This window comes from Lissotriton vulgaris, chromosome 1_1 (assembly GCF_964263255.1).
Source record: "Lissotriton vulgaris chromosome 1_1, aLisVul1.2, whole genome shotgun sequence".
Lineage (NCBI taxonomy): Eukaryota > Metazoa > Chordata > Amphibia > Caudata > Salamandridae > Lissotriton > Lissotriton vulgaris.
In genome coordinates, this window is record NC_141685.1 from 101,846,262 (window position 1) to 101,873,875 (window position 27,614).

Consider the following 27,614-nt stretch of genomic DNA (forward strand, 5'->3'; position numbering starts at 1 on the left):
CCGAATCTGAAGGAGATGAGCGACCACCTTTCACAAGAAAAACGGAGGCTACGCTATTACCATCAGAAGTAATCAGCACATCTTCCGGTGGACGACCTGTATCTCCAACGAGTGCTGAAATGGACTTGAAACCATGTCTGGCGAACGTGCACATAAAATGCAACAACTGTGGAGAACTTCTTGTATACGGAGAGCAAAGCTTTACTCTAATTAAACACAAAATTGAGAGTCATAAATGCTCCAAGAAAAGTTAAATTTCTTCACTTTATTTGGATAGTATAACATACTGAAAAATGTCGTAGCAACTTTAAGAAATCAAAAGCATCATAACACTTGTTTCCAAAAAAAAAAAAAAAAAAGTTCTTTTCAGAACTAACTCTTTCTACCAAAACGTGCTCCAAGAACATATTATGAGATGTTTTTTCGCCGCTTTCTTATAGTGCGCGGCCGGGTGCGCGCACCCACCTATCGCGTACAGGCGTCGAGACACGCATGTGCAGTCATGTGACTTTAAAACAACACTTCCAATTGGTTCTTACTAGTTTCTATTCTGCAATTTACACGGAACACTCCACCCACTTCCCTAGAAAACCAGTTTATCGAAAAACTTTTAAAGCCTCCTCTTATGAAATATTCGACATCAATCACATAGCAGAGTACTAAATAGCACTATATACACTCCGTCCCTTAATTATAAGAGACTTATTGCTATGTAAAAGCAACTTTTGTTTTCACGCGATAATGTGAAATGCTGAGCCTATTACATAATTTTATTTCACATATATGTTACTATTCTCCTTCGAGTACTAACACCGTAGAAAATACCACCAATAGCGGTGATATTTTTTACACCGAGAACGGGCGATTTCTATCGCTTAGAGCCCTTACAATTATAAAGTTTTATTTCCTAAGTCTCTGATCTCCAACTGTGCAACGTAGCTCCCCTGTGTGTCGTAATAAGGTCCATAAACAAAAACTACAGGGCCAGCATTATAAACATGCACAGAACCACAAAACGGCAAGAGCCACCATGTTGATATATATCCTTAATATAATAAACCTCTGAGAATAAATACATATTTCCGTGGCACCCCATAACACAAATGTGGCGTCCTCTGACTCTGCTCCATTACCAAACACCGTAACTCCTCCACCCCCTCACTTTTCACTAAACTCCGCACTCCACCCCACCCGAACCCCCTATTACAAACCCCCAACCTACCCTCCCTGCCCAAACCCACCATGAACCTCAAACCGCCCTTAGAAAACTTATAAGACACAGGATTACTAAAACTCAAAGAATACGCAACAGGCAGATATGTAAATAGTACATAAAGGCACATATTTTTTCCAAAATACTATTTAAAAACATGTTCTATTTTTTATAAATCTATCATGCATCTGACCCTCTAGAACTGCTTTCAAAACGTGAACTATAAACCTCTACTTTTCATTTTCAAACCATACACTTTCATCTGACCCTCTAGAACTGCTTTCAAAACATGAACTATAAACCTCTACTTTTCATTTTCAAACCATACACTTTCAATTACATTATTTTTTTTTCCACAATTCATGTAATGTTACACACCTTTTCTAAAATACACCAGTCCCTATCATTTATAAGGATTTATTTTCAGTCTTCATCAGTGACACTTTCTTCACATATAATAGAAATCACTATAACTTTTTAAACGACAATGCTAACGCGGTAAAAATAACCCTTCATTTGCTTTCCTTTAAGAATGCACACTATGTACCCCACGCATGCGTTTCTTGATCTTTGTATTTGGCAGCGAATACCGACCTTGAATCGGAATACATGAACAAGACCGCCATTGTCACATTTAAAACTGAACTTTGCATCTGCTCACACACATATCTTTCACTAAGCTAACATTCACAGAAAACAGCATTGATGTAAAAAAAAATTGACCTTGCTTTACAACTCCCTCAAATCACTCCCTTATTTTTTAACGCATCCTCCAGTTCAAAAAAAGCTACTTTTTTGATAACCACTAAGCAATATATAAGTGACTAGACTCCTAGAAAATGTATCAAGTCATTCTGCTCCTCTCCACTGCATAGCCGGCGACCTAATTCTGTGGAGTTGCTATACAACCAGCGGTGCTGCGCCGTTTCCTTTACCATCTTGGGAAATTCAAAATGGATGTCCCTCCTGCCTTCGCAAACGAGCCGGGCCACTTAGAACTATTTCGACAGAGAATGCTTCTGTACTACGGCACCTTACCACTCTCAACTTTGAATACTTCATATCGATTATCATTTCGATATTCGTATTTCACCTGTGTGCAGCCTGTATTTCATTGCCTGAGCTGTGATTTCACGTGGGCCCTGGATTTATGTCTCTGCAATTTGGTACCTCCTGAACCGAATTACAATCACCTCATGAATCCGTTACTTGATCATGAACAGCTTTGTTACAACGGAGGGTTTATGGCCTTTGCAGCGATACAAGGAGTTCTGGGTCATTGGAATATATTCGCAGCAGCGCAAGATTTCCTAACAGAGAGCTACATCGAAAACCCACCGAGCTGCCCTATGATGGTTAAAGACGCCCCAATAATGACAGATCATGAATGCTCCTTTCATCTTCTCAATTGGATGGCTGACATGTTTTCAGATGATAACAATGATTTCATGTTAGAGGCACTTGCTGCATACTTTGCCTACACAATGGACGGTTAACTCTTTCCTAACAGCGAGCTACATCGAAAACCCACCGAGCTGCCCTCTGATAATAAAAGAGGCTCCGATTTTAACAGATCATGAGTACTGCTTTACTCTTTTCCATTGGATAGCTGACATACTTTCAAATGATAAAACTGATTTCCTGTTACAAGCAGAAGCTACCTATTTTGCCTAAACAATGCTTCAATAACTCTCAAACAAGACATTGACGTTCTCATTTCCTTTTGGTTTTCTATATTCTTCATGTTCTTTTCCATATTTTCTTTTGAAGAACAGACCTATTTGCTTTACTAACAGTGGACATTATGATTTCGTGTTGTTTGACAGCTGATTCATAAAGTAATGATGTATAACCACTTGCATTTTCATATATCGTTCCTAAACTGAAAGGCCAGAGACCTTCTTCCATTTATTAAAATATAATATACTTCCTTATAAGAGTGTACAATGTTTTTTTCCAACTATAATCATTTTTCTTCAACTATAGCGTTTGTATTCCATGTACTACTGACAATACCAATTACTGTGTTTTTTGCAATTTCTTTACTCATATTACATAATGATTTGCCTTTAAAACAGTACATTTCTAAATAAACATTTCAAATATTCACGGTTTCTCTTTTAATCCATAATCTCAACTGAAATGATTTCATATTGAAAAACTATTCATGGGTTCCACATAACCTTAACTGTAGTCACTGAGGACCTTATTTATGAAGACCTTCCGCCGCCAGTGCCTCATTTTTTAAAATGGGAAAAAGTAACGCACCGGTGGCGCAAGGCCTTCATAAATAAAGTCCTGAATGTTTTCTTTTCTCGACCTCACTTACTGATACTAGAACCTGCAAGCCAATTACGGCCCGTGAACTCTTTCTTAGTAGGTCGCGTACCGTAAAGACTGTTATACCACTGTTAACATTTTTTTTTTACTGTTACTAAGCACCGACACAGTTCCGCTTCACTCAGAGTTAATCACTGCTCCCACGCTTCTACAGGCCAGACGCTATGTTGTATTTCTCTCTGTGGGAGGTGAGGTCGGATATACAGACGCGGAGGCTGAATATATTGGCGAACAGCACTTTTATTGTCAGGAAACAAGGCTTTAGGTTTCACGACAGGGTCTGAACTTCCACACGCGGCACCGAGCTCTCCAAGGTTGAAGGGGTCTGCCGTGGTAGTCGATGTTTCTTCCTCTTCGTCCAAGGGTCGTTGATCCTGGGGCGACCGCGTCTCCGTGGTGTTGGTTAACCGGAGGTACCGAGAGGGAAGAAGAGAAAGGGACCGTCAATGATCTGGTTGGTTCGAAACCCTTGCTCCTACACAGTAAAGTAGTGCACGAAAATCGGGTATAGTGAAGGGGAGTGCGTAAAGGTATTGGAAGTGGTGGGTAAGGGAATAGGGAGTGAACGGGTATGGAATAAGGATAAGAATGTAGAGATGTTTGAGTCATAGACCAATGCCCTAATCCCGGTCCAATAACTTAAGTGAAACAGTAGGTATTACTCTTTTACCAATGCAAGTTTCGTAGTCCCCTTTACAAAATCCACCCACCACCCACAATGTCCTCCCTACCTTCCACCTCCCTTAACACACAACAGTTTCCCCAAAGGGCTTCGGTTCAAAGTCACTCACCGGCCCCGCCGTAACTCTCCTGAGTCACGGCACGCTCTCCAGCCTCCTCCGGGGGACACCACCACTCCTCCGTCCAGCGGTCTTCGGTTTCCCCCGCCTCCTCCTCTAGGTCAGCAACGCTGTCTTGACTCTCGGCGTTCAGCTCCGGCTCCCGGCTCCGAGATTCAGCGTCCTCCTCGTGGTTCGTCTCTGGTCCCGCCTCCTCGACGTTCTGCGACGACCCAGCTTCCTGGGAGGCGTCTGTTTTTATTCGTCCATTGTTCGTAGCGCCTCCTCTAGCCGTTACCTCACGCTGTGGAAAGAGAGGAGAGATATCGGTCTTCGTCCAAGTTTCAGGTGAGACGGAATGCCGCCATGGTCGAGCAAGGGTGTCTGGGCTTTGTAGTTCCGCCTTAACAGGGGTTCCGACCCGATCTTTCTCACATCCCCTTTCCCTTGGTGTCCTGTTACTAGGGTTTCTGTCCTGTGGATACCTGGACAGGAAATCAACATTCCCTTGCTCTGACCCTTTCCGATGTTTAGTATGAAATCTATAGGGTTGCAGTGCCAAGAACCATCGTAATACACGATCGTTGTTTCCTTTGTTGCGAGATAACCATTCCAAAGGGGCATGATCCGTGAATAAAGTAAACTCTCTACCTTCCAGATAGTAACGCAGTGTTTCTATGGCCCACTTAACTGCCAGGGCCTCTTTTTCAATGACTGCGTAATTCTGTTCTCTAGGAAACAATTTTCTGCTGATATATAAAATAGGCTGTTCTTGTCCCTGGTGAGTTACTTGTGAGAGCACTGCTCCTAATCCCTGATCTGATGCATCTGTCTGTAAGACAAACGGGAGGGAATAGTCAGGACTGGCTAGTACCGTTTCAGATGTTAGGGATCCTTTTAGAGTTTGGAAGGCTCTAAGTATGTCAGGGGTAGGATGTTTTAAACGCTCCTCAGTATTAGAGGTCTTTTGCAGCAGATTAGTGAGAGGCGATGCACTTTGGGAAAAATTGGGAATAAAGCGTCTATAATATCCCAAAAGGCCCAAAAAGGCTCGTAGGTCTTTCTTGTTTTTGGGAAGTGGAATTTGGGAAATAGCTGCCAGTTTGGAATCTTGTGGTCTAATCATTCCCTCTCCCAAGAGGTATCCCAAATATTTCACTGTTTGGGCTCCTAGATGAATTTTTGACGGATTGATCTTCAATCCATTTTCTCCTAGAGTGATTATGACTTGCTTCAGGTGTTGTACGTGTTGGTCCCATGTCTCACTGAAAATGACGATGTCATCTATATACGCACCGGCATATTTTTCGTGGGGGCGTAGTATACAATTCATCGCCCTTTGAAAAGTGGCTGGTGCCCCGTGTAAGCCAAAGGGCATGACCTTAAAATGGTACAATCCCTCCGGAGTGGAGAAGGCTGTTTTTTCCTTATCTTGGGGACGTAAAGGGATTTGCCAATAACCTTTACACAAGTCCAATATGCTGATGTACTTAGCTTTCCCTATCTTTTCAATCATTTCATCCACTCTCGGAAGGGGATAAGTGTCAAACTCCGATAACTTGTTAACCTCTCTGAAGTCGATGCAAAATCTGACCGAACCATCCGGTTTCGGAACCAAGACAATTGGGGAGTTCCACTCACTAGATGATGGTTCGATAATATCCATTTCCAGCATCTTCTGGACTTCCTCTCTTATAGTTTGACGACGGGCCTCGGGTATCCGATAGGGCCGAAGTCGTACCCTTTTACCTACAGGGGTTCTGTTGGCATGTTGTACTAGGGTCGTCCTTCCTGGAGTTAGGGAAAACACTCCTCCAAGGGGAGCGAGATTCTGCATTAACTTTTCTTTCAGAGGGTTTGGAAGAATAGTGTCAATACATTGAGAAAATAAAGGTACCTCATTCTCAATGTGGGCATTTAGAACAGGTTGAGGTCCTTCCCATTTTTTTAACAAATTGATGTGATATATTTGTGAAGTACCCCGGGTCGCATCTAGCTCTATCCTATAAGTTACAGGGGTGACTTTCTCAGTAACTTTATACGGGCCTTGCCATTGACCCAGTAGTTTGTGGTCGGATGAGGCCATCATTAACAAAACGAGGTCACCCACCTCAAATTTTCTCTCCTTTGCCTTTTTGTCATATTGTTTCTTCTGAGCCGCTTGTGCCTCTTCCAGATTATTACGGACAATAGTCCGAATCTGACTCAGATGCATTTTAAGAGTGGATACATAATCCACTAAGGGTTTAGCGTTATCGGGTTCATTCTCCCACTTTTCTTGGGCCATGTCCAAGAATGTTCGTGGCTGGTGTCCGTATAGTAGTTCAAATGTGAATAACCTGTACTTTTCTGTATTTTGCACCGTATGGCGAACAGTGCCAACGGTAACATATCCTCCCACTTTCTCGTTTCGAGTTCCAACAGTTTTTTAAGGGTTGTCTTAAGCGTAGCGTTATACCTTTCGACTAACCCGTCAGTCTGAGGGTGGTAAGCCGCGGTTCTAATTTGATGTATGCCTAGTTGGGTACATACTTGCTTCATGACCTTGGATATGAATGGGGTTCCTTGATCTGTCAGGATTTCTTTTGGAAACCCCACCCTGGAAAACACGGTTATCATTGCTTTGGCAATATTAACCGCATCTGGGCGTCGTAAGGCAATGGCCTCAGGAAAGCGGGTGGCGTAATCCACCAACACCAGCACAAACCTACAACCACTCCTTGAGGGTAACAAGGGCCCTATAATGTCCATGCCTACTCTGGTAAAGGGCTCTTCTATCACCAGGAGTGGACGCAAGGGTGCACGAGGAGGTATGTACCTACTGTGTTTCTGGCATATGGGGCATTCCCTGCAATATTTTTTTACCTGTTGGTATATCCCTGGCCAATAGAATTTCTCTAGGATTTGTTTCTCAGTTTTGTCCGGACCAAAATGTCCACCTAGCAAGTGACTATGGGCTAGAAACATTACCTTTTCTCGAAATGGGGTGGGTACTATTAACTGGGGGTCCTGTGTAGGATTTCCCTTCCTATAGAGCAGCCCGTTTTTCTTAAAAAAATAGGGACCTACATGAAGGGGGTCTTCCTGTTCTAGTGCGTTCTTCCACGCCTCTTGCAGAACCGGATCCTCTCTTTGTGTGGATCGAAAACTTCTGTCTGTTTCCCAAGGATTCTCTTCACGTATAACAGGCAACACGAAAGGTGGTTTCCCTTTTTCTATTCTCCTCTGTTTCCTACTCTTTCTTGGTTTCGATTCAGGCCATTCATGTTCGTCTGCGTTAGAAAAAGGAGCTTCAGCCCACCAGTCTTCTCCTTTTTGCTTATCATATGCTAACATGTGAGATAGGTGGGGATAGTCGTTACCCAAAATGACTCTCTCCGGTAAATTAGGGATCAGACCTACTTTCAGGGAGGTTCCGGGGTCGTTGGTGTGTTGAATCGTAACTTGGGAAGTTGGGTATTGTTTAACGTCCCCGTGTACACATCGAATAGCCACCATCTCCTCACTGGGTACTACTCTGGGTTGAAAATCTTGGGGCCGAACTACACTCTGTCGACAACCCGTGTCGGCTAACGCCAAAGTAGTCTGTCCATTCACTTTCACTTCACAATGATAGGGTGGCAGTGGTTCTCTCGGGTTAGAACAATAGTAATTCCTGGCTATCCCTATTTCCATTGGTTCCTCTTTTTGGGGACAAAATTTAGCAATATGTCCCATCCCTCCACAATGGAAACATTGGGGTCCCGGGTTTGGGGGTCTGAACACTGGGGTGGGTATCGTAGGTCCAGGTAAAAGAGCCACGGGATCTGGTTTTTTAGGGGTAGAAGTACGAGCCGGTCTGTGATGTCCCGGTCCGGGGGTTCTCCACTGGGTATCCTCTCTGCCCTTTTGAAGTTCTTGGGCCCTGTTATAAGCACTTGCAATTTCTACGGCAGATTCGAGGGTCAACCGTGGTTGTTGTCTAACCCACCTCTGTATTGGAGGATGAAGAGAGGCCAGGTATTGCTCAAGATATATTTTTGACATGATACCATCCTTATCCGAGGTGGCAGGCTTCAACCACCGGTCAGTCATATCTTTTACCCTGAAGTACAAGGCTCGGGGTGTTTCTTGTGGACCCTCTTTTATCTGACGTAATTTTATCCGATAGGACTCATCGTCCACCCCCAACCTTTCCATTATGCCGCGTTTGATATCCGCATATGGTACGGCCCCTTGTATGGTAGCCGCTTGATAGGCTGCTTGTAGATCCCCTGAAAGAAGTGGCCCCAAATACTGTCCCCATTTGTCAGCAGGCCATGCGGCGGCAGTAGCTATACGTTCGAAGTTCGTGAAAAAGAAATCAGGGTCCTCTCCACTTACATATTTTTGCATGACCATTGAGGGAAGTGTGGTAGGTCCTTTTTGATTCCCGAGTATTTCAGCCAATTTGTCCATGGCTGCTTCATGTGTTTGACTCTGTCCCGTAAGGACTTTCTGTGTTTTCTCCCGGTCTTCCTCTACAACATGTAAGAACTTTTCCATGACTTTTCCCAAATGTTCTTGATGTTCAGCCATTTTGGTAATTGCAGCCTCCATGTCTCCGTTGGATCCCACTTCTGACACCACTTGTGGGAGGTGAGGTCGGATATACAGACGCGGAGGCTGAATATATTGGCGAACAGCACTTTTATTGTCAGGAAACAAGGCTTTAGGTTTCACGACAGGGTCTGAACTTCCACACGCGGCACCGAGCTCTCCAAGGTTGAAGGGGTCTGCCGTGGTAGTCGATGTTTCTTCCTCTTCGTCCAAGGGTCGTTGATCCTGGGGCGACCGCGTCTCCGTGGTGTTGGTTAACCGGAGGTACCGAGAGGGAAGAAGAGAAAGGGACCGTCAGTGATCTGGTTGGTTCGAAACCCTTGCTCCTACACAGTAAAGTAGTGCACGAAAATCGGGTATAGTGAAGGGGAGTGCGTAAAGGTATTGGAAGTGGTGGGTAAGGGAATAGGGAGTGAACGGGTATGGAATAAGGATAAGAATGTAGAGATGGTTGAGTCATAGACCAATGCCCTAATCCCGGTCCAGTAACTTAAGTGAAACAGTAGGTATTACTCTTTTACCAATGCAAGTTTCGTAGTCCCCTTTACAAAATCCACCCACCACCTACAATGTCCTCCCTACCTTCCACCTCCCTTAACACACAACAGTTTCCCCAAAGGGCTTCGGTTCAAAGTCACTCACCGGCCCCGCCGTAACTCTCCTGAGTCACGGCACGCTCTCCAGCCTCCTCCGGGGGACACCACCACTCCTCCGTCCAGCGTTCTTCGGTTTCCCCCGCCTCCTCCTCTAGGTCAGCAACGCTGTCTTGACTCTCGGCGTTCAGCTCCGGCTCCCGGCTCCGAGATTCAGCGTCCTCCTCGTGGTTCGTCTCTGGTCCCGCCTCCTCGACGTTCTGCGATGACCCAGCTTCCTGGGAGGCGTCTGTTTTTATTTGTCCATTGTTCGTAGCGCCTCCTCTAGCCGTTACCTCACGCTGTGGAAAGAGAGGAGAGATATCGGTCTTCGTCCAAGTTTCAGGTGAGACGGAATGCCGCCATGGTCGAGCAAGGGTGTCTGGGCTTTGTAGTTCCGCCTTAACAGGGGTTCCGACCCGATCTTTCTCACACTCTCCTTATCACCCTTTCATCTCCACAATAACAAACAGTTGTCCGCCTGCCACCAGAGAACAGACTCAGATGCAGAGGCACCAAAGAGTGAACCCATCACCAACTGCCATCTCCGGCTGTTTCCATGGTTACACCTCATTCTGCACCTTGCTGAAGGCACAGGTCAAAGGTTCATGTCTTAACGTTCTACAACAAACTAAGAACACTATTTTCCCTCCAGAAACACCTGCCAATACACAGCTCTGTTACATATCTTGTTTTTTCACACCCAATAGTACTTTTCGTTTAACATAAACATTAACATGTTCAATCTCCACTTGTTACAATCAACCAATCATTTTTATTTTTTAAACCACACCCACCCTCTTCCTTTTTCTTTATTTAGAATTTCAACTTCTAACTACCATTCCACTTCCAGAACCGATCGGAGGACAACTACAAATCCCTTGAAAATGAAGGTCTGGCTAATAGGACACAGTTATATTCACTGGAGTGAAAAATATGCAGTAAGCAGACGAATTTGCAACCTCAGCTTACCAAATGTACACATAACATGGATTTCCAAAAGAGGATTGAAATGTCACCAATTGATTCCATTGGTGAAAACTTTTATGCATCTCCCAGAACCAGACCTTATAATTGTGCACTGTGGTGGGAACGATCTAGGCACAATCACTGGGGTAGGTCTGGAAATGCTTCTAAAAGACACCTTTCGACAATTGATGACACTTTTTCCTCGATCTGCCTTGGTATATTCCAATATATGCCAAAGACAGAAATGGATTTGGTCCAATCAACATTGTGCACAATTTGAGAAAGCAAGGAGACATGTAAATAAATCTGTTTCTGCGTTCCTCAGAGATTATAGCATGGGTTCTATTTACCACAACAACTTGCGATACCACATGCAAGACGTCTATAGGAGACACGGTGTTCATTTCACGAATGAGGGAAACAGAATCTTCCTCTGCAACATCAGGCTCTGCATCGGTACTTACTTATAAATGCAGAAAACACTCAATTAACACAAGGGCTCTTTTCAGAGCCACCTTATATCTAAGCACTCAAACTTCTGATTTATCTCCATTTTCACACTCTTGTAAATAGGTGTGCGCGACCGAGTGCGCGCACCCCGTATTTTTTTTCGGGAAAAAATTATATCTTTTCGCGTTTAAGGGCATTACTGCACACCCCGAGAAAAGCTACGCAGCAAAACAATCTCTAACTTCTCCCCTTTCCATGTTTCAACGCTTTGAAATGAACAATATATTTACTCGCAGTGACAAAATGGCGGACAAAACATCCTGATTTCCTTCGAATCGAACGTTAACAGAAGTCACGCAGCCAAAAATAATTCCGCTCACGCGCAGCCGCTTGGGTGCGCGCACGTGTGCGCGCCTATAGATATATAATTGACTTTAACTTTAATTTTCTCAACAACTACTGAACGGATTTACACCATTCCAAAAAAAGCGTAATCTGCGAACAAGACTCTACAGTTTTGGCAAATTTCTTATAAATCCATTCAGCCGTTCGACCTATAGCCGAGTCTAAAGGTCCTATGGAAAATAACATGGAGAAAACACGTTTTGGGACCTCCCTTATATCTCAGCCCCCACTAGACCAATCCCCCCCAAACTTTCAGGGAAGGAGTGCAGCGGACCGAGCCATCTTCTTTGAGAAATTCGCAAAGACTCATCCACCAGGGCCAAAGTAATTCCAAATAGAATGTTGAGGATTTCCTATGGAAACTAGGTCCTAACTATAACTACCTACTGGCGACCGCCAGTGGGTAATATATATATATATATATATATATATATATATATATATATATATATATATATATATATATATATATATATATATCTATCACCTTGTTGGCTGTGAGTTTGGTTGGATGCTGTGGCTTACCTTTGAGAAAGGTCGTGAAGACCGAAATACATCAGGACTGCCAGAGCTGTAATTAAAGATATTATCGGCAAGTCCGTTGTGTGTGCGGCTCGTTTCTTCCTGCGGGGAGAGTTGGAGGATGTTATATCGGCGTGGTTCTGCCGTGAGGATCGCACCGCCTGTTAAGAGCGCCATTACTGCCCGCATTGAACCACAGTTGTTGATCCGGTAAAACGGCAATGGGACAGGAGGGCGCCGCCAAATACTGCGTTTGGCTTGGTTTCCTGCAATTCGAAAAGGGTCTTGCGAGGAAACAACGGAACCGACAAAATGCAGCGGAAAACAAGAACTTTTTTTAAAAGCATCACCCACCAGAGGGGAATAATTGACAGGCTTCGCACCACAAGGACCAGCATGCCTTACAGGAAGGCTCATCAGGGGCCGCCCACCAGAGGGTTAAAAAAACAAATGGGAACAATCACCTTGTTGGCTGCGAGTTTGGTTGGATGCTGTGGCTTACCATTGAGAAAGGTCGTGAAGACCGAAATGCATCAGGACTGCCAGAGCTGTAATTAAAGATATTATCGGAAAATCCGTTGTGTGTGCGGCTCGTTTCTTCCTGCGGGGAGAGTTGGAGGATGTTATATCGGCGTGGTTCTGCCGTGAGGATCGCACTGCCTGTTAAGAGCGCCATTACTGCCCGCATTGAACCACAGTTGTTGATCCGGTAAAACGGCAAAGGGACAGGAGGGCGCCGCCAAATACTGCGTTTGGCTTGGTTTCCTGCAATTCGAAAAGGGTCTTGCGAGGAAACAACGGAACCGACAAAATGCAGCGGAAAACAAGAACTTTTTTTAAAAGCATCACCCACCAGAGGGGAATAATTGACAGACTTCGCACCACAAGGACCAGCATGCCTTACAGGAAGGCTCATCAGGGGCCGCCCACCAGAGGGTTAAAAAACAAATGGGAACAATCACCTTGTTGGCTGCGAGTTTGGTTGGATGCTGTGGCTTACCTTTGAGAAAGGTCGTGAAGACCGAAATGCATCAGGACTGCCAGAGCTGTAATTAAAGATATTATCGGCAAATCCGTTGTGTGTGCGGCTCGTTTCTTCCTGCGGGGAGAGTTGGAGGATGTTATATCGGCGTGGTTCTGCCGTGAGGATCGCACCGCCTGTTAAGAGCGCCATTACTGCCCGCATTGAACCACAGTTGTTGATCCGGTAAAAACGGCAAAGGGACAGGAGGGCGCCGCCAAATACTGCGTTTGGCTTGGTTTCCTGCAATTCGAAAAGGGTCTTGCGAGGAAACAACGGAACCGACAAAATGCAGCGGAAAACAAGAACTTTTTTTAAAAGCATCACCCACCAGATGGGAATAATTGACAGACTTCGCACCACAAGGACCAGCATGCCTTACAGGAAGGCTCATCAGGGGCCGCCCACCAGAGGGTTAAAAAAACAAATGGGAACAATCACCTTGTTGGCTGCGAGTTTGGTTGGATGCTGTGGCTTACCTTTGAGAAAGGTCGTGAAGACCGAAATGCATCAGGACTGCCAGAGCTGTAATTAAAGATATTATCGGCAAATCCGTTGTGTGTGCGGCTCGTTTCTTCCTGCGGGGAGAGTTGGAGGATGTTAAATCGGCGTGGTTCTGCCGTGAGGATCGCACCGCCTGTTAAGAGCGCCATTACTGTCCGCATTAAACCACAGTTGTTGATCCGGTAAAACGGCAAAGGGACAGGAGGGCGCCGCCAAATACTGCGTTTGGCTTGGTTTCCTGCAATTCGAAAAGGGTCTTGCGAGGAAACAACGAAACCGACAAAATGCAGCGGAAAACAGGAACTTTTTTTAAAAGCATCACCCACCAGAGGGGAATAATTGACAGACTTCGCACCACAAGGACCAGCATGCCTTACAGGAAGGCTCATCAGGGGCCGCCCACCAGAGGGTTAAAAAAACAAATGGGAACAATCACCTTGTTGGCTGCGAGTTTGGTTGGATGCTGTGGCTTACCTTTGAGAAAGGTCGTGAAGACCGAAATGCATCAGGACTGCCAGAGCTGTAATTAAAGATATTATCGGCAAATCCGTTGTGTGTGCGGCTCGTTTCTTCCTGCGGGGAGAGTTGGAGGATGTTATATCGGCGTGGTTCTGCTGTGAGGATCGCACCGCCTGTTAAGAGCGCCATTACTGCCCGCATTGAACCACAGTTGTTGATCCGGTAAAACGGCAAAGGGACAGGAGGGCGCCGCCAAATACTGCGTTTGGCTTGGTTTCCTGCAATTCGAAAAGGGTCTTGCGAGGAAACAACGGAACCGACAAAATGCAGCGGAAAACAAGAACTTTTTTTAAAAGCATCACCCACCAGAGGGGAATAATTGACAGACTTCGCACCACAAGGACCAGCATGCCTTACAGGAAGGCTCATCAGGGGCCGCCCACCAGAGGGTTAAAAAAACAAATGGGAACAATCACCTTGTTGGCTGCGAGTTTGGTTGGATGCTGTGGCTTACCTTTGAGAAAGGTCGTGAAGACCGAAATGCATCAGGACTGCCAGAGCTGTAATTAAAGATATTATCGGCAAATCCGCTGTGCGTGCGGCTCTTTTCTTCCTGCGGGGAGAGTTGGAGGATGTTATATCGGCGTGGTTCTGCCGTGAGGATCGCACCGCCTGTTAAGAGCGCCATTACTGCCCGCATTGAACCACAGTTGTTGATCCGGTAAAACGGCAAAGGGACAGGAGGGTGCCGCCAAATACTGCGTTTGGCTTGGTTTCCTGCAATTCGAAAAGGGTCTTGCGAGGAAACAACGGAACCGACAAAATGCAGCGGAAAACAAGAACTTTTTTTAAAAGCATCACCCACCAGAGGGGAATAATTGACAGACTTCGCACCACAAGGACCAGCATGCCTTACAGGAAGGCTCATCAGGGGCCGCCCACCAGAGGGTTAAAAAAACAAATGGGAACAATCACCTTGTTGGCTGCGAGTTTGGTTGGATGCTGTGGCTTACCTTTGAGAAAGGTCGTGAAGACCGAAATGCATCAGGACTGCCAGAGCTGTAATTAAAGATATTATCGGCAAATCCGTTGTGTGTGCGGCTCGTTTCTTCCTGCGGGGAGAGTTGGAGGATGTTATATCGGCGTGGTTCTGCCGTGAGGATCGCACCGCCTGTTAAGAGCGCCATTACTGCCCGCATTGAACCACAGTTGTTGATCCGGTAAAACGGCAAAGGGACAGGAGGGTGCCGCCAAATACTGCGTTTGGCTTGGTTTCCTGCAATTCGAAAAGGGTCTTGCGAGGAAACAACGGAACCGACAAAATGCAGCGGAAAACAAGAACTTTTTTTAAAAGCATCACCCACCAGAGGGGAATAATTGACAGACTTCGCACCACAAGGACCAGCATGCCTTACAGGAAGGCTCATCAGGGGCCGCCCACCAGAGGGTTAAAAAAACAAATGGGAACAATCACCTTGTTGGCTGCGAGTTTGGTTGGATGCTGTGGCTTACCTTTGAGAAAGGTCGTGAAGACCGAAATGCATCAGGACTGCCAGAGCTGTAATTAAAGATATTATCGGCAAATCCGTTGTGTGTGCGGCTCGTTTCTTCCTGCGGGGAGAGTTGGAGGATGTTATATCGGCGTGGTTCTGCCGTGAGGATCGCACCGCCTGTTAAGAGCGCCATTACTGCCCGCATTGAACCACAGTTGTTGATCCGGTAAAACGGCAAAGGGACAGGAGGGCGCCGCCAAATACTGCGTTTGGCTTGGTTTCCTGCAATTCGAAAAGGGTCTTGCGAGGAAACAACGGAATCGACAAAATGCAGCGGAAAACAAGAACTTTTTTTAAAAGCATCACCCACCAGAGGGGAATAATTGACAGGCTTCGCACCACAAGGACCAGCATGCCTTACAGGAAGGCTCATCAGGGGCCGCCCACCAGAGGGTTAAAAAAACAAATGGGAACAATCACCTTGTTGGCTGCGAGTTTGGTTGGATGCTGTGGCTTACCTTTGAGAAAGGTCGTGAAGACCGAAATGCATCAGGACTGCCAGAGCTGTAATTAAAGATATTATCGGCAAATCCGTTGTGTGTGCGGCTCGTTTCTTCCTGCGGGGAGAGTTGGAGGATGTTATATCGGCGTGGTTCTGCCGTGAGGATCGCACCGCCTGTTAAGAGCGCCATTACTGCCCGCATTGAACCACAGTTGTTGATCCGGTAAAACGGCAAAGGGACAGGAGGGCGCCGCCAAATACTGCGTTTGGCTTGGTTTCCTGCAATTCGAAAAGGGTCTTGCGAGGAAACAACGGAACCGACAAAATGCAGCGGAAAACAAGAACTTTTTTTAAAAGCATCACCCACCAGAGGGGAATAATTGACAGACTTCGCACCACAAGGACCAGCATGCCTTACAGGAAGGCTCATCAGGGGCCGCCCACCAGAGGGTTAAAAAAACAAATGGGAACAATCACCTTGTTGGCTGCGAGTTTGGTTGGATGCTGTGGCTTACCTTTGAGAAACGTCGTGAAGACCGAAATGCATCAGGACTGCCAGAGCTGTAATTAAAGATATTATCGGCAAATCCGTTGTGCGTGCGGCTCGTTTCTTCCTGCGGGGAGAGTTGGAGGATGTTATATCGGCGTGGTTCTGCCGTGAGGATCGCACCGCCTGTTAAGAGCGCCATTACTGCCCGCATTGAACCACAGTTGTTGATCCGGTAAAACGGCAAAGGGACAGGAGGGTGCCGCCAAATACTGTGTTTGGCTTGGTTTCCTGCAATTCGAAAAGGGTCTTGCGAGGAAACAACGGAACCGACAAAATGCAGCGGAAAACAAGAACTTTTTTTAAAAGCATCACCCACCAGAGGGGAATAATTGACAGACTTCGCACCACAAGGACCAGCATGCCTTACAGGAAGGCTCATCAGGGGCCGCCCACCAGAGGGTTAAAAAAACAAATGGGAACAATCACCTTGTTGGCTGCGAGTTTGGTTGGATGCTGTGGCTTACCTTTGAGAAAGGTCGTGAAGACCGAAATGCATCAGGACTGCCAGAGCTGTAATTAAAGATATTATCGGCAAATCCGTTGTGTGTGCGGCTCGTTTCTTCCTGCGGGGAGAGTTGGAGGATGTTATATCGGCGTGGTTCTGCCGTGAGGATCGCACCGCCTGTTAAGAGCGCCATTACTGCCCGCATTGAACCACAGTTGTTGATCCGGTAAAACGGCAAAGGGACAGGAGGGCGCCGCCAAATACTGCGTTTGGCTTGGTTTCCTGCAATTCGAAAAGGGTCTTGCGAGGAAACAACGGAATCGACAAAATGCAGCGGAAAACAAGAACTTTTTTTAAAAGCATCACCCACCAGAGGGGAATAATTGACAGACTTCGCACCACAAGGACCAGCATGCCTTACAGGAAGGCTCATCAGGGGCCGCCCACCAGAGGGTTAAAAAAACAAATGGGAACAATCACCTTGTTGGCTGCGAGTTTGGTTGGATGCTGTGGCTTACCTTTGAGAAAGGTCGTGAAGACCGAAATGCATCAGGACTGCCAGAGCTGTAATTAAAGATATTATCGGCAAATCCGTTGTGTGTGCGGCTCGTTTCTTCCTGCGGGGAGAGTTGGAGGATGTTATATCGGCGTGGTTCTGCCGTGAGGATCGCACCGCCTGTTAAGAGCGCCATTACTGCCCGCATTGAACCACAGTTGTTGATCCGGTAAAACGGCAAAGGGACAGGAGGGCGCCGCCAAATACTGCGTTTGGCTTGGTTTCCTGCAATTCGAAAAGGGTCTTGCGAGGAAACAACGGAATCGACAAAATGCAGCGGAAAACAAGAACTTTTTTTAAAAGCATCACCCACCAGAGGGGAATAATTGACAGACTTCGCACCACAAGGACCAGCATGCCTTACAGGAAGGCTCATCAGGGGCCGCCCACCAGAGGGTTAAAAAAACAAATGGGAACAATCACCTTGTTGGCTGCGAGTTTGGTTGGATGCTGTGGCTTACCTTTGAGAAAGGTCGTGAAGACCGAAATGCATCAGGACTGCCAGAGCTGTAATTAAAGATATTATCGGCAAATCCGTTGTGTGTGCGGCTCGTTTCTTCCTGCGGGGAGAGTTGGAGGATATATATATAAATATATATATATATATATATATATATAAATATATATATATATATATATATATATATATATATATATATATATATATATATATATATATATATATATATATATATATATTACCTACTGGCTATCGCCAGTAGGTATATATAGTTAGGATTTTTTCTCTATGGGACTTTTGAAAATTCTATGTCTAATAACTTTGGCGTTTGTGGACGGAATCGGCTGAAATTTTCAGGAAAATGGCACATTTTGATTCTGAGCAGCCCCTGAAAATTTGGGGGGGTTTCGTCAAGGGGGGGCCGAGAAAAAAGGGGGGTCCCAAAACGCGTTTTTCCCATTCATTTTTCCATAGGGCGGTTGGACTCACTTTTAGCTCGAACGGCTGAATGGATTTGCACGAAACTTGGCAAAATTGTAGGGACTGTTAGCCCGATGTGCCTTTGCTAGGTCTCAATATATGTGCTCCAGTAGTTTTTGAGAAATTAACGTTCAAACCAAGATATATATCTGTAACAGCGCTCTGGGCAGCGATCCGGTCCGCTTACTTTTCGCTTATCGGAACTTTGCGCGCAGAAAGCTGATTGGCTCTCCGGTGTCTGTCAACATTCTAAACAGTCCGGAGCGGACGCCATCTTGTCTCTCGGTAGGATCGAGAGAGAAGAAGAGGTGGAAAACGAAAGGGGAATTTAATGAAAGGGGGCAAGGTATCCCCCTCTTGACCCCCTAGGAATGTTGTTGGGGTTATTAAAGGGTCCCGTGGGGAAAATAAAAAAAAAATGATTTTTCACGGTAGAAGCGCGGCCGCGAACTGGTAGCGAAACGGGAATTCGCCATTTTGAGCTTCGTTAATTAAATTATTAGTTATAAGTGGGTGCGGGAGACGTATCCTAATCCCCTATGTTTCCTGAGGGTGGCTGAGGAGGCTGATATATGTTGATACATCTCTTCCAGCGGCTGTGCGTGAGCTTTTTTTTTTTTTTTGCTGCGTGACAGTCCGGAGCGGCCGCCATCTTGTCTCTCGGTAGGATCGAGAGAGAAGAAAAGGTGAAAAACTAAGGGGGAATTTAATGAAAGGGGGCAAGGTATCCCCCTCTTCACCCCCTAGGAATGTTGTTGGGGTTATTAAAGGGTCCCGTGGGGAAAATAAAAAAAAAAATGATTTTTCACGGTAGAAGCGCTTCACGGGCCGCGAACTGGGCCGCAAACTGGTAGCGAAACGGGAATTCGCCATTTGCTTCACGGGCCGCGAACTGGGCCGCAAACTGGTAGCGAAACGGGAATTCGCCATTTTGTGCTTCGTTAATTAAATTACTAGGTATAAGGGGGTGCGGGAGAGGTATCCTAATCCCCTATGTTTCCTGAGGGTGGCTGAGGAGGCTGATATATGTTGATACATCTCTTCCAGCGGCTGCGCCATCTTGCCTTTTTTTCGAATGCCACAATTTTGTCGTGCACGGCTGCCATTTTAGATGCCAGGCTGGTCCCAGGATATCACCTAACCCTGCGGATGTAGTTTATGGCCCCAGCTGTAGAGAATTCAGACATGCCAATCCTCCTGATTCAGGCGTGTGACTACTGATTTCAGTGCTAGTCTCCCGCCTCCCGATTTCTGCAAGCAAAAACCCGGGGGCATATTACGAACAACTAGCGATAATTTTTGTCTCTAACTTGTTTAGAGACAAAAATTATTGCCGCACATCGGCGATTTTTATCGCAGATAAACCTTGCTATTATCGCAGAAAAGTCAGCGATATTCATGTATTATTGACCTAATGCTCTTAGCCATGTTATCCACCTCCCATTGGATAACATGGCTAAGAACTGCTCAGGGCAGGTGTTAGATTTTGGAGATATTCGCGCTTAGCGCGAATATCTCCAAAAGTTGGTAATAGAAGGTAGCGATGTTAGGGACTGTTTCCAGTCGCTAACATCTTGGCACGCCACTTTGCATGTCATTAGTGATAAATATCACTGACATGCAAAGCGGGGCCCAAGATGGTCGCTATCTCCTTTTAGCTGTCACTAACTGGTGTTAGCGACAGCTTGGTAATAGGGAGATAATTTTATCTCCGCTTTCATGGCTTTTAAAGCCAAAAAAAGCGGAGATAAACCCCCTTGATAATATGCCCCACGATTCCTTGGGGGTTTCAGCCGACAGGGCTTGGTATTGTGTTACATGGTAATTTTTCCATGAAACGTCAGAGGGTCGATGCAGGGGTTCTAGAAGAGGTGATAAACCATTTAAGCCTCATGAACAAGCGCATGGTCTTTTAAAGATTTGTGAAGTACTCGGGGCGGCGGTGTGTGTGTGCCCTCTTTCAGGAGCGGACGGGGGGGCACTGCCAGCAACTTGCCAGGTCAGGTAGTGTTCAACACGTGCATCACCCTTTCTCTGCCTGCTATTGCGCTCCATGCTTCGGAAAGGTAAGAAAAAGAACGTGCATTTGAGTTTGAAATGTCCGATCCTGCAGCAGCACACTTCCAAAGCCCACACATGACAATAACCCGATTCAAGGCCCCATTCACCCGTTTTTAAAAAAATAGATAACACTCCAACAAAGTAAGGTTATAAAACTTTATTAACTACTAACTTTAACAAACGGAACAAAAACTAAAAACATTTAAACATTTCTCAACACAAAAAGCAACAATGGTTAGAAGCGGTCTTTTGTGCGAATAGTCCCAAGGCAGCACAACGTGCAGAGTTCTGGACGGCACCCAGGTGATGTCGCCTGGGTGCCGCACTGGTTTAGGGATCCTACAATGCTGCTCCGAAAATTGGCGTGGGGCGTCCCGGGTGGGGCGAGGGGAGGCCTCGTCAGTAGCGGTCTGTTGTGCGAATAGTCCCAAGGCAGCACAACGTGCAGAGTTCTGGACGGCACCCAGGTGATGTCGCCTGGGTGCCGCACTGGTTTAGGGATCCTACAATGCAGCACAGAAAAACAGCGTGGGGCGTCCCGGGTGGTGCGGGGGGAGGCCTCGTCAGTAGCGGTCTGTGTCCAGTGTCACATGGCTGACACAACATGTACGACAGGCACCCAGGTGATGTCCAGTAAACTGCCGCACTGGTTTTGGTATCCTACAATGCTGCTCCGAAAATTGGCGTGCGGCGGCTCGGGGGGGGGGGGCGTGGGGGAGCCGGCGTGAACGGGCCTCCCCAGGTGGCGGCCATCTAGCTGAGTTGCGCTCGCTCTTGCGGCCACAGCGTCTCGCTCACCATGTTGTTGAGTTGCTCCCACTCTTGCAGTGCAGCGATAGGCGGCTGCCACATGGCTCTTAAAATGGCGGACAGCTCCTCGGTTTTAGGCCTGGTCCACTGAAATGGCCCTGGGACACTTTGGAACTCGGACGCTTGCCTGCTAGGGCTTGGGCTCCATTCTCGAAAAGCGTCCGCTCAGCCGTGAAGATTGTATAAAAGTCTTGGGGGCCCCCGACTCCCGCAGGCTTCCGGTGGGGAGCGGCTGCCATGATTGCTCGCGGAATGACCACGACGGAGCCACGAGATGGTGGTGCTCTCATGCTGACGCCAGCTTCAGTCTGAATGATCCAGAAACAAGGTGGGGCTTTCATCGTTTGGGAAAAAAAAATGTTCTAAACCAATGAAAAGTGTTATTTTTAGGTCATATGACCAAGCCTTCCATCTTTAGGAAACCAAAAGTAAAATGAACCAATGAAAAGTTTTATAAACAAGTCACATGACCTGTTATGCGACATAGGGCTACAAAAAGCGTAGAAAATCCGTTGGCACGTGAGGCGGCGTCAGTAGCGGACCGATGTGCGAATAGGCCGAAGGCAGCACAACGGGCCGAGATCCGGATGGTACCGAGGTGGTGTCCAGCAAATTGCCGCACTGGTGTGGCCATCCTACAATGCTGCGCCGAAAGACGGCGTGTCCAGCTGAATTGCGGTCACTGTTGCGGTACAGTGACTCGAACGCGCCGAGATCCGGATGGCACCGAGGTGGTGTCCAGCAAATTGCCGCACTGGTGTGGCCATCCTACAATGCTGCGCCGAAAGACGGCGTGTCCAGCTGAATTGCGGTCACTGTTGCGGTACAGTGACTCGAACGCGCCGAGATCCGGATGGCGCCGAGGTGGTGTCCAGCAAATTGCCGTACTGGTGTGGCCATCCTACAATGCTGCGCCGAAAGACGGCGTGTTCAGCTGAGTTCCGGTCACTCTTCCGGCACAGTGACTCGAACGCGCTGAGATCCGGATGGCACCGAGGTGGTGTCCAGCAAGTGGCTGCACTGGTGTGGCCATCCTACAATGCTGCGCCGAAAGTCGGCGTGGGGTGCCCCGTTGGCTTATGAGGTGATGTCAGTAGTGGACTGATGTGTGAATAGGTCGGAACCAGCACAAGGCGCCAAGATCCGAATGGCAAGTCCTGGATGTTGAGTGCCTCAGTTGAGATTTCTGAGCAGTGCTTGTAGGACTGTCTGAAGCTTATTTGCACCTGCTGCAGCTTCACTAGGTCCGGCGGAACTTTTTTCCTTTTCCTTTCTGCTTCTTTTCCTACAATGCGTTTCATCTGAAGACACGACCAGGTCCCTGAATGTGTGCAGGGGGACGCTATTGATTGAATGAAAATGGCGGCTTGACACAAAGCTGACTCAAGCGTTACTGTTGGTGCTATACAGACAAAAATTGGTTTTCAGTTTGTACATTCTTCAGGTTTTTTTTTTCCATCCAAGTCTGATTGAGAGTTTGTAGAAAAATGGCTTCAGATTTTCCACATACTACTCTTCAACATTCTTCCTAAATGTAACAATGTGAAACTCACTAGGAGAACGGCTGTTTCTGTTTCCTTTCAAAATGCTGCCACCAATATTTTCTGAATGGAAGACACCATCTTGTAGCATAAAGGGCCGAAAGGGGTTCTGGTCTGGCCGATGGTTGGTGGAGACATTTTGACTATATCTTGGACCTGCCCGGCCTCGCCCAAAATGGCGCCGGTATAAATGGGACTCGTAACTCTTTGCCCGCAAATGTATATCTAGAAAATGTTATTGTAAGTGGCCCTGTCGTATTTTAATTACAAAATGTACATCTACCGATTCCGCAACTGTTAGACACCTTTGTTCTTGTCACCTAATGGCCCGCTCGTTACGTTCTTCTACAGTGTAAATGTCTCCTCATCATATACGATTTCAGTTTGCTCCGTGGCCGGCCCACGTGGTTGTAGGCCCGTATTTGTATACTGACATTTTTACAATAAAGGTTTTTAAAACAAAACACGGTAGTAGTATTTTCATTTGTAAAGTTTTTACTTTTAGTGACTGTTTTCGAATCAGTAAAAGGCAAGTGAAATAAAGCAGTCCAATTACATGACGGATAAAAGGTATAATATGTAGGAACGCAGTAAAGATAAATGGTCAAGGGCAGTTGTGTTTTTCATGTCTGCAACTTAAAGTGATCGATAAGAATCTGATAATCAGGCGTATCGGCGACTAAGACAGCAGGCCGAATCTCTTTTACTCAACGGCTCCGTCATGGAAGGAAGAAACGCCCTTTTTCTCGAAAAAGGAATATATTTTACTTGCAAGACAGTTGTAAATTTTCCGGGAAAGTACATTAGCCTGGAATATTATAACATATGTTTGAAAAAAAAATATTGTTCGAAAATAATAAAAAGCGTAATTTTTAGGTCATATGACCAAGCTTTTCATCATTAAATTAACAAAAGTAAAATGAACCAATGAAAAGTTTTATTAACAAGTCACATGACCTGTTATGCTTACGTTACGCGCTGCGCGCCGCGCCTCGGATCACTTCCGGGTGCGCTAACGCGGCGTGTCATAAAACGCATTACGCGACAACGTAGGTCAAGAATATAGTCTAAATGTCTCCACCAACCAGCGTTCAGAACACAACCCCTTTCAGCAGTCCAAAAAGTTCTGTTAAATGACAACAGAGGGGACAGGCAACAAGAACCATCAGTCAAAGAGGGGAGGGCAAGTTCTTCTCTTCCGGGTCATGTTGGGGCGCTACCGGAACTGATCGAATTGGTAGTCTACAGTGTTTCTGGATGTTTCAGACTAAAGCTGGCGTCAGCATGAGACCACTACCATCTCGTAGCTCCGTCGTGGCCATTCCACGAGCAATCATGGCAGCCGCTCCCCACCAGAAGCCTGCGGGAGTCGGAGGCCCCCAAGACTTTTGTAGAATCTTCACGGCTGAGGGGACGCTTTTCGAGAATGGGACGCAAGCCCTAGCAGACAAGCGTCCGAGTTCTAAGGTGTCCCAGGGCCATTTTAGTGGACCAGGCCCAAAACCGAAGAGCCGGCCGCCATTTTGAGAGTCCTGTGGCAGCCGCCTATCGCTGCACCGCAAGAGCGGGCGCATCTCAACTACATGGTGAGCGAGACGCTGTAGTCGCAAGAGCGGGCGGTAAACAGCTGAATGGCGGAAGAGGCACAGTGTAGCAAAAGCGGGCGGAATGGCAACTAAAACGATAAAGGGGCGCCCCACTACAGCTTGTCTTCAGGTCAAACGGATTGTGGGACAAGGTCCAGAATTGAAGAGTCATCAAAAGGCAAAAAGTTCCGCCGAACCCCGGGAGCCGGCCGCCTATGTCGGGGCGATCTCAGGCTACACCAGTGCTATAAGACTTGGGGAGGGTGTCGGAGCCAAGCGTCTTCTCCGAGTCCATGGCCATCACACCGCCCCTCAGGGGCCTCCGTCAAGCTGTTTAGGAAGGTAACATATCACATTGTTTTCTAATGCAGTCAGGTCCACAAACGACACTCACTTACTTTGAGAATAGTGAAGCTGCAGTAGGTGGAAATAAGCTTCAGACAGTGTTACAAGCACTGCTCAGAACTCTTAACTATGGCACCCAACATCCAGAACTTATGCTATTTGAGAATGGTAGTGACATCGAAGCATCTCAGGGACCAAAACCATTAACGTACTTTCACGTATGAAAATCTTACTTGGGGAGGGGGCAGGAGCGAAGCGCCCCCTCCCAGTTAGCGCCACCACACCGTATGTTGAAAATCTGAAGCCATCGTTCTACAAAGTCAACCAAACTTGGATTGAAAAATCTAGAAAAATGTACAAACTGAAAACCAGTTTTGGTCTGCATAGCATCAGTAACAACGCTTGAGTCAGCTTTGTGTCAAGCCGCCATTTTGATTCAACAAAGCACAGGCATTGAAAAAGGCTGAAATTCAGAACTCTAAACTATGGCACCCAACATCCAGGAGCTTGCTATCTGGATCTTGGAGCCTTGTGCTGTTTTCGATCTATTCACACATCGGTCCACTACTGACATCATCTTATAAACCAACGTTATGTAAATAGTTTTTTAATAAAATGTTTTACCCTGTTTCTTTGTTGGTGTGTTGTCTATATTTTTAATATTTGCATAGGGTTTGTCGTTATTTTGTGCGGGATGGGTGATGGAGCCGAGCTGTCTTGCAGCCCTCATGGTGTGGAGCTCAGTTCATCTCACTATTTTCGTATTTCTCAAGAAGGGTTGTTCCTAATATTTCTATTTTAGCGAGGTCAAAAAGAGATCCAATTAGTGGCCTACTGATTTTGCTCGATTACTTTTATTTTTTTACACGATTTTCCACTATCTGCAAAGACTAAACAGAGTATTGCGACTTTGTGCTTGTTTGTAAATAGAGAATGATCCAAAGAGAACCAATTCTAAAACAGTAAATGCTTGGACAACAATCAATCAAATGGAGAGACAAGGAGGCACGACGGATTACAACGGGGGTAAAGGCCTGCGTTAACTACCCTTCAGTATCTGCAAAGAGAGAGTACTACTAAGGCAAAAGAGGGGAGGGGGGGGGGTGCAGCGTTCAAAGCACATCAGCGTGCATAAATACGAAAATGTTTTTATCTATCACGTACTTGACATTTTAAAGCTTTTCATATTTGCTATTAAAAAACCAATGAAATTCACAGAAAAAACCATAGGTTATAGTGGATATATAGTTAGGAATTTGCATTTACAAAACCTTGAAAATTCAATGAAAAAACCATAGGTTATAGGCCATATATAGTTAGGAATTAGCATTTACAAAACCTTATTTTACTCGCATAAAACCATTGAAATTCCATATATAGTTAGAAGCGCTAACTATATATCGCGCACCCGCAATCCACTGCTGATGATGTCACATATTACATCATTCATGACATGGTCAGTGACATCACTGATGACATCACTGATGACATCTCAAATGACATCACTGATGACAACTCAAATGATATCAATGATGACATCTCAAATGACATCACTGATGACATCACTGATGACAACTCAAATGACATCACTGATGACATCTCATTTGTCATCACTGATCACATCACTCATGTGATAATACAATGAACCTCTTCAGACTCTAATATAACCTTACATACACTCAGTATAAACAGACACTCACAGACTGTCAGTCATCCATGGAGTTACTCACACACCTAGTCAGTCATGCAAAGAATCAATCACACCTCCATTTCCTCAACTATACAGTTATACACATCTTACTTATTCAAACATATAATAACACATATTTACTCTCTTATATAATCCCTGATACAAGCTCACAGTGATCGATACAGCCACTCACACATTCACTGGCTCTTATGTTCAGTTATTTATATATCTCAACTCTCACATGTATTGTGTTTTACATACGTACTTACTTGCTCATGTAGCAATGAGAAATCCATTCACTCACCAAAACACCCATGCATAGTCAACCGCCCATATAGCTGTTTCCACATGCACTCTTGAACTCATACTCCTAGTGAATCAACTGCTTACACATCTATGTACAGAGTCACGCACCTCCCAGCCACCCACACACACACTCAGCCTCCCATTCAAATACTTGGGCAACCAATCAATAACCCATATGGCCACTCTTATAGCTACTGATCAACACATGCAGCAGCTTACACAACAACAAACATACTGATGCACAAATTAAGACAGTTTAGTCACTAACCCATGCACTCAGTGAGACACATTTAATCACTCACTCATACAGTCAGTCATGCACCTACTAAATTCTTCATCCAGACACTTATACATCCACTCATTCTTCAATATGTGAAACATATTTAAACTTTACAGACACATACAATCATTTGAGTTGTCATCAGTGATGTCATTTGAGATGTCATCAGTGATGTCATCAGTGATGTCACTGACCATGTCATGAATGATGTAATATGTGACATCATCAGCAGTGGATTGCGGGTGCGCGATATATAGTTAGCGCTTCTAACTATATATGGAATTTCAATGGTTTTATGCGAGTAAAATAAGGTTTTGTAAATGCTAATTCCTAACTATATATGGCCTATAACCTATGGTTTTTTCATTGAATATATATATATATATATATATATATATATATATATATATATGTATATGTATATGTATATATATATATATATATATATATATATATATAACCTACTGCCGGTTGCCAGTAGGTATATATAGTTAGGACCGAGTTTCCATAGAAATCCGCAACATTCTATTTGAAATAACTTTGGCGTCGATTGAGGAATTTGCGTGCAATTTTACAAAATTTTGGCCAGCTCAGATCTGCTCCTTCCCTGAAAGTTTTGGGGGGATTTGTCAAGCGG